The sequence below is a fragment of the Glossina fuscipes genome, unplaced genomic scaffold (assembly GCF_014805625.2).
Source record: "Glossina fuscipes isolate IAEA_lab_2018 unplaced genomic scaffold, Yale_Gfus_2 148, whole genome shotgun sequence".
NCBI lineage: Eukaryota > Metazoa > Arthropoda > Insecta > Diptera > Glossinidae > Glossina > Glossina fuscipes.
Window position 1 is genome coordinate 851,246 of NW_023998491.1, and position 9,236 is coordinate 860,481.

Here is a 9,236-nt window from a genome sequence, read left to right on the forward strand (position 1 = left end):
TTTCTATTTAAATTTTTTTTATCAATAATTCATATAGAACTACCAGCTGATTTAGATTCTTTTTTGTCTTAGTCTAATTTTTGAGACTTTCAGGTTACCGCAGTAATCAATCAGTGCAAAATCAAGAGAATATTAATTCGAACATTTCCAAGTAGGACAACATTTGCGATGACGAGTTCACGAACATTTCTTATTGTAATGAATTATGTCAACTAAATCGGTATGAAATTTTTTGATTACATCCAAGACTCCTTTAAATATTGTACACCGATCGCCGGATCAATTTAAATATGGAACAAGTGTGCTAAAAATGTAGAAAGACGACATCTGTCGCTGACACAGTCGCGGTAGGAGTAGAAATAGAAATGCAAGTATATACGTCTACCCCTAGATTTAGGTAATAGAGGTGAATATAAGTGATATTTTCGACTTTGGCCGCAACAGAGTCTCAAAGTCGGTTATATTTCCATACTCATTTTTCGCTAACATACCAAATTTCAAAAAACCGTTAAAAATAGTTCCCGAAATAAAAGTTTGAATTTGTTTTGCTCATTCCACAGGTATGTTTGTATTGATTCACATGATATACGCGAATATAGGTGAAGTTTTCTAGTGTGGTCGCGTTAGAGTCTCAAATTTGGGTGTTCTCCCATATCCATTTTTCGCGAACCAAATTTGAAAAAAATTGTTAATTGCTCCTTAAGCAGAATTTGAATTTGTTTAGTTTGTTTGAAAGATATTCTCATATAGATTCATGAGACTTCTACAAAAATATTTTACGTTGTTTCATATGGACGGAGTAGGCTTTCAAATCCAATTATATATTAATTTTAAATATTGAATAAAGCTCTGTTAAAACGTTTACAGAATCTCCTTAACAGACATGGTAGGTGCCTTTGCTAGTTAAATTCAAATTTATCTTCACACGCTGAACTTTCAAATGAAACAAAAAAGGCAGCTCCTTCGTGACTATAGTTTACTACTACTAATTACTACAAATTACTGATTGCATGAAAGTTATTCATTTTGTTGAAACCTCGGTGATTCCATGAAGTAAATACATTGTTGTTGAGTATCAGAATGTGAATTGATTTAGGCATTTCCATCTGTATCACTGTCATCCTGTCCGAGTGCTCAACGTCCACTGCGGGCGGATATTTTACGGAAAACCGGATGGGCCCACCCAACATTCTGTTTGAATTCTCGTTACAAACCATGCTTACCTTTTTATTATATCACTCAAATTTTAAGATAACGGGCATCTGCATTTCCATTCAATATAAACTGTACTTTGATGTTTAAATCTTTACTGTAATTATACTATTATTATACTGGTCGGGACTGTTTTAAGTTTACTATTTTTTGGGGGATTTCCAAGTTTATCTCTTCTGCGTCTTTTTTGTTGATTCGGACCAAAAAAAGGAAATGTGCCATGGAGCAGAAATGAAGCTTCTTGGCAGCGCCCTGCGGAACGATATACAATGCGGAGAGAGAAAGCAAACGCTTAGAAAAAGGTAAGGCTATCTTAAACAATCCCACTTTCTCTCTATTTTGCCACAGCTTTACATAGGGTTTGTCGTGACTCTTTACTGAGCGGGATGATATTTTAACCGAAAATTTAGTTTCTTATAGTTAGTGGGCGTGGTGTCGTATCGTACAACGTCTCGTTTCTTATGTCCAACGTCTCAGAATCTTTCCATATTGTTCCTGTTTTCTTGATTCTTTCCCTTTAATCGAACGTTACGTCATTCTAATAGACATCCTTATGTAAGATAAGCCTCCATTTCCGTGGGGCTTTACTGTGTAATCTTAACCCAAAAAGGATATTATTTGTGCAAATTTCATATCTTTTGATAAAAAAACTGCAATAGTTGTTCTTCCTTAATATTTGTTTTATTGCGTTTCGAGAATGTATATAACTTTCTACATAAATGTCATGCATATAGGCAAAGTTTTCGCATAAGGAAATAAAGTGAGCGTAAGGGAATTTTAATAAGACAACAACAAAAAGACGATGGTGATAATGTTGATGTTACTGTTATAAAACTTACTCTTAAAATAAAATACTTCATACGGTTGCAAAAATTTTTTGGATGATATGCAAAGGGTTAATAGTTAGTTTAGTTTCTTGACAAATCAAGTAACCCTACTATCGTATGTTATATCTCTTTCGTTTTTCTCTTTATATAGGAACTTGCTTTATGTTTTTGCCTACGAACTTTCCAAAACACTGACGTAAAGGATACTAGACGAATGCGAAGACATTGTCAGCATTGACAAACTGAATTGTTGTTGGTATTATTATTATTACTCATGTAATTAATTTATTAAAACACGCAAGAAGTCGGGCAACGCCGACTACTAAATACCATGCATAAATTCGCGTAGTGCAGTTATTCGCCTGTTTTTGTATAAAGTTACTATTGTGGGTCAATTTTTATCACCACATATTAAAGCTGCAAACTTTCTGCTTTTCGTGAAAATCCTTATTAGGTTAAGATCGAAAAAATAGGCCGAGAGGATCCAAATTTGGCAGTGTTAATTTTTTTATATTAAATTATTGCCCGACTTGGTCCAAAGTTTTTACACCAATTTAAAACGCCGAAATATTAAGCCGCTTTTACCAAGGAATTTTGAAAATAGCAATTTTTTCCATATAACGAGTTTTCTGAATAAGGCCTTATATGGGGAGCGGTCGAAAAAGTGAACCGATCCAAACGGTTTTCAATAACGTTCGTCCTTGGGTCAAAACACGTCCATGTATCAAATTTTATCAAAATATCTCAATAATTGTGACCTGCAGCTTAAACAGAAATTTACATGGACGGCCATTGGAGGGATAGACACGCTTAGATCAATTCAGCTTATGATTCTGAACCGATCGGTATAATAAAAGGTGAGTCTGTATTAAGCTCTTCTACGTGTTACATACGTCCGCACTAACTTAATATACCCTGTACTACAAGTGGTGTAAGATATAATTAAGTTTTTTTATTTCTCTCCACTTTTCTTCGTTTTTTGGAAGTCCGGCTGAAGCAAACTTCGGCGGATCTAGCACTATGTTATATTATTTGCTTAGGACGGCAGATTTGCGTCAGTTTTGCCAGTTTACTAATTTATTCATTAATACATATGTAATTACGTGTGTAATTTTTGTGGATTGACATGCGCAGGTTAGACAAAGGGCTTTAGGGAGATCAAAAGAGATTAATCACTTATATAACAATAAGAGCGGTAAGAACAATTACACATAAACGCTTACAACAGCCAACTAAACCTGTACTATATAGGGTGCCATGATTAATGTGATCGTCTACAACGCATTCCATAGAAAGCATAACACTGACACTGTCGAGTAATTTTTCTGCTATGATAATTTGCATCATTTTAACTGGCATTTAAAATTAATTTACACTGATGCCAAAAAATCTAACGTTCCTAGATTATAAGAGGCGGGCATAATTTTTTTGTTTTAATTGATCAACGAAAATTTAAAAATTTTAAAAGCAATACAAGAAACGTTTCATACGAAGTATTCTCTATTGCATAACATGCATTGTGAGGCTGTTAAAAAGAAAGATATAGTTTTTGGGTACCACTGTAGGAATGGAAGGTTTGAATGTAATCAAGTTAATGTGCTGCTAAAGATGGAGAGTGTCTCCTGCATAGCTTAGACCTTAGCAGGGTGAAAGGCTTGTAATGGCTTGTGGCCTATTACGTCCCAATCGCATCAATTCTCTGCGGTGGCTTCACTTGATCGAAATAAAACGTAATTGATCACATTCAGCTTTTGAACATCAGATATATTTTCTTTATGCCGTATTTACAAATATGAACCGCATCCTACATGCACGTGGGATCAGAGTTTTCGTAATAAGTCTGAACAATTTCTGTACGCTTTGCAACTATGTATGTATTGTATTCCACAAGTAAGGTAATCCAGACAAAATTTGATTCAAATCACAATCAAAAGGCGGTTTCATTTACATCCATCTTCGAAACCACGAAAAAAAGCATGATCCTATGTAATTCTTGGCTCTAAACAGACAACAAAAATATTTTTCGTTTTTGTACCGAAATGAGATAGTGGAAGCAATAAGATTGTTTTACTTGTTTTAAAAACAGTTTTGATCGTTTTTATACGTAAAGATTACAATTTTTCATAAAGAGAAATGAAACTTTTTAGGCAATATACTTTTGGGCGTTTTACGAGCGTAAACAGAATAAGTTCAGTAAGTTTTGTCTCCATTCAATTTCTTTAACTTCCATATTTGCTTTTCTTTTATAACCATCATCGACGGATGAGGGGTATATTCATTTTGTCAAAACGTTTGCAACGCCCAAAATAAAGCATCGAAAATCCCGCCAAGTATATATAATATATTCTTCATCCACATTCAATTGTAACTCGTTTTAAGTATGTCCGTCTGTACGTATGTCCGCCTGCAAAAATGCAAATAACAACTTCAAATTTGACAAAACCATTGTAAATTCTTCCACGTAGATTGGCATTGAAAATGGGCCAAATCGGTTGAAGAACAAGCCCACAGCACCATATAAACTGCGTGCGTCACTATTTTTCAAAAGCAATAAACTTTTTGTTTTGTGCCCGTTACTCATAAAGTACAGTAGATAAATATATAAATATTTTAACACATATTCTATGAGGCCCTGTACAAAAATGAAAAATTGACCACGCCTGCCCAATACTATAATGTATGAAAATGTAATATTTTTTCAATACCTTTGTAAGGCGCAGAAACAAGCCTCCCAAAACTCCATAAAGTAAACTATTTGGAATGCTCTTAAATAATTTCATCTGTCCGTCTGTCCATGTGCGCAACGGTAAACATTCTTCCGTTAGTGGAATTGAAGATATCGCCTTCAAATTTGTAAAAGAACTTGGAAGGACACGCCCATAACGCCCATAGGCCAATATAGCAAAGACTCATTTTGAAAATAGAAAAAATCAACCGCGTCCACTGCATATTATAGAACATGAAAATTTAGTTCTTTTCATATTTTTTAGGATCGCGATGTTGGGTATAAAAGCTTCGGTCACGACCGAATATCATTTTCTCAGTTGCTTTTCTTAGGTTCGTTGTAATTGTTTATATTTAAAACTTTTTACGTTCTTTCGGAGCAAATAGAAAGCTCTCTTGCTGAAAGCAACAATCTCTGTTGCTGAAATTAAAGGAAATTTGTATTTATTTTGCAACTTTATTATTATAAAAGTTTCGTACTCTATTAATTTTCTTTTTTAAAGTTTAGAGTTTATAGAATTTTATGACAATTTATGTGTGCAATAAATTTGACCTATATATGCAAGATGTAAAATGCACAACAAACTCGATTACTCTTGCTTTTAATTTCATTGCAATCTATTATTTATTATTATCATTTAAATTAAAACTAAAATTAATGTATCTATCAAAGTTGAAGAATATTGGTCAACCTTTTCTCGCAATAGACACGCACAGGCAGGCGTTTCTTCTGTTCTGTTTCCGATAATATACGACAACGTGGTCTGTGCGTCCATGTATGCGGATGAAATGTATATTTTGCGAAACGTTTATCGTACTTGTAGAAAAGGAGCACAAGCACAAATATTAGTGTTAACTACCAAGTGATATATAATGTATTTCACAAAGTTCATGACAACAAAAACAAAAACGCAATAGTTTTTGTTCGCATAGAAAAATTTGCTCTTCTCCTCTTATGAGTCAGGATGGGGGAAAAGTGTTCCACAGCCTTTTCGGATATACGCAGAGACACGTGCAATAGCTCACATGCGCTTATGACCCCATTAAGGTTATCTAAAAAATAGCGAGCTCTTGAAGGCGAAATTGTAGTTATAGGTCCACTTTTGCAATACTTTATTGGATAAAAGTCTACCTCTATCCAAAAGGCGCCATTGTCATATCGCTTTAACACTTTCGCGAACTCCGATTAAAATATTGGGCAAATCAGCTTAATATGAGAAAGGGATGCAACCAAATTCACAAGACCCCCTAAGCCACTGACATTGTTTTGTCATAAAACGGTGTAATACTTTCTAAAGAATTTAATGTATATTTATAACGTACTACTTGGTGCTGAATTTTATTAAAAGTTTACACATTGTGTTTTAATGTGTTAACGTTTGCTTTGCGTTGTTGATTTTCCTACGAAATTGTATATACATTGAATTTATTTAGAAACAACAACAATTTTATATACTGCAGGAGACTGCCCGTATGCGGTAAAAGTATACAAGTTACATGCAGACAACACGCACTAGCACAATTATTAGATTTTTAGAAGTGTAAATACAATCTTCTGCCACCAAATGCATTTCGTTGGAAATACTTCGAGAAAGGGTTACAAAAATTGAAGAAAAACAAGTAAGAAAATTATATTCGGTCGTGACCGAATCTTTTATATCCATTATGGTGATCCTAAAAAATATGAGAAAGAACTAAATTTTTATGTTCTATAAAATGGAGTGGGCGCGGTTGATTTTTTTCTATTTTCAAAATAAAAGTATTTGCCGTATAGGCCTGTGGGCGTTATAGGTGTGTCCTTGAAAAGTTCTTTTGCAAATTTGTAGGCGATACCTTGATTTTCGGTACCGAGAGAATGTTTACCACAAAAACTACATAGCGACGGAAAAATGGACAGACAGACATGTTTAGGTACATTCCAAATTTGAAACTGGCCAAGAATTTATATACGTTATAGGGTTCTTGAAGCTTTTTTCTGCACCTTACAAAAGTATTGAAAAAGTATTAAATTTTCACACATTATAATATTAAGAAGGCGCGGTCAATGCTTCCAATTCTGTGCAGTGGCTCATAGAATATACGTTGGAATTATTGAACAGTAGTTTATGAGTACAGCGCAAAGAACCAATTTTTGTTTCCTTTTAGAGAACAGAGATGTTCTCACTTTAGATGGTGCAGTGGGCGTGTGCTTCGACCGATTTAGCCCATTTTCAATCAATGGCCAATCTGCGTGCGAGAACTTCCAATGTTGACATTACACAGGCAGACAAACGCGCAGACGAACAGACACGCGGACGGACAGACACGTAGACGGACATGTTTAAATTGATTTAGATTTTGATGCTGTTCAAGAATATATACATTTTGTCTCACATGGCCGCTTCTTCTTTCTGGGCATTGCAAACGCTTTGACAAAATAAATATATCCATCATCTTTCGGTGATGGGTATAAAAATGCTGCACAAAATCCTTTTAAAGCTCTTTGCAGCTTTTAACACTGTTGGCAATTGTGTTCTCGTGTTTGTGGTGGTTTTATCTGTCTTTTGACATATATTTTTTGTAATCGCTATCAGAGGATGAAGAGTCAGTTACTTCCGGCGTTCCTTTGGCGACATATTCAATAGCAGAAAGGAGATTACAACTCAAGTCTTTCTCACATAACTTTTGATTGAGGACGGAAACAAGATGTCTTGTCCTTGCAAAAGTTTTGACCGAATTTCTTTTGCTAAACTTTTTTGTGAAAATACAACAAACAACGTATTTAGTGCGTATTATATACATGCATCAAACGGGGTATTAACTACATGGAAGAAGAAAGAGTTAATCAATCAATATCAGAAAACGCCGATTACAATCGTGCAACGTGTATGTTTCATTTGTTATGAGATTATGTGGTTCAACTTATCGCAGTGTGCAGCATACTGCATTTGTTTGCATAAAGTTACAACCGTTTGTTGGTATGGAGCAGTCGGCTTAAGTTGAACTATCATTTTTTGTGTATTGCGGGTCAAAGAACTGCAGAAAATACTGCAAACCCCTAACATAATTGCTGAAAGTTGTTGTTAGCTTTTTACTGAATCCTATGGATCGTTCGTTCTCTTTACTCAATGTTTTTAATTATTTTTTTTGAATTTACTTCGTTTACGTGAGTTTTTTCTGATAGCTATTGTTGCAGTCAAATAGAAAAAGAAAAAATTTATATTCTTTGATTTAATTACATAACGATAGATGAAGTCGCCACTTTAAATCAAACTAAAGCACTTTGGATGTCTTCTAAGAGTTGTATTACAGGTTCAATAAAGTAAATTCACTTTGCACGATTCCAACACTCATTCTTTTTTCTTCAACGCTTTCGTGCGTCGTCATCTGTCATTTCAATTCTGCTCATAAGTTTAACTTAAGCACATAGTTCTTTGATCTTATATTATGACTCCTAGCATACTTAGGCAATCGTCAGTTAATATGTGAAAATGAAGGAAAAAGTCAGATACGTTTTGTTCGTCTATGGAAGATCACAAAATTTACTTAGTTTCGAAGATGCTTCAATAATTGCGCATATCGTGCTATTATGTGTCATTATAAAGGAATTCTTATTAAAATCCAAAAATACCATGAAATACTTTATGTTCGCTTGTTGAGAGGAAATTTAATTAAACAAATTCCGGTACGATTAGGTGTTTGCAAGAATTTTGATCACTTTTTGACTTAACAAAGGCATTTATTATGGAAAATTGGTAAAACATATATTAAGCAAACTAATTTCCATAATTTTCTACAACATTTTACAATAGTTTTTACAACACGGCGTCGTCATGTCGGAAGAACTTATATTGATTTGGCAATGATTCAATCATTGACTCGTTTTCGCTTTCACTTCTTCAACTTGGCGGGCCCGCGTGCCAGCAAAGCCATGCGATGCAGCGATCTGAAGAAGTGGTAATTACGAGGAGCCATATCTGGTGAATGTGTGGGATACGGCAGAACTTCCCATTTGAGCTGCATCAGTGTATCCTAGACAACGCGGGCAACAAGTGGCCAAAAAATTGTAAATTTCAATCAATTTGTGTCCAACCAAAGAAACCAAAATTGACAATTGGGGTATAATGGGGTATCGTCATCATAAGCAGATTGCTTTAAATAAATAACAAAAGTAACGAATTTGAAAGAAAGAGAAGCACTATATGATTTGCGTCGGCATACGCCGAATGAGTCAATAATATTAAATGGAAAACTGATCATGGAATTCAATCGTTATGTACGCGTTATGTAGAAGTCGTTGATCAACATTTGTGCAGACACCTAATACTTTTAACAAACGAAATGAATTCAAGATCGGCTTTTCAGAACTATTTTTACCAAATTTTCGAAATTCGCTATGTAAGAATACATGGACGACTATCGGAAAATGGTCACAATATGGATTTATTTATTTAATGTAATTGTAACCATTTTGAATACAATTCAATATTAGGT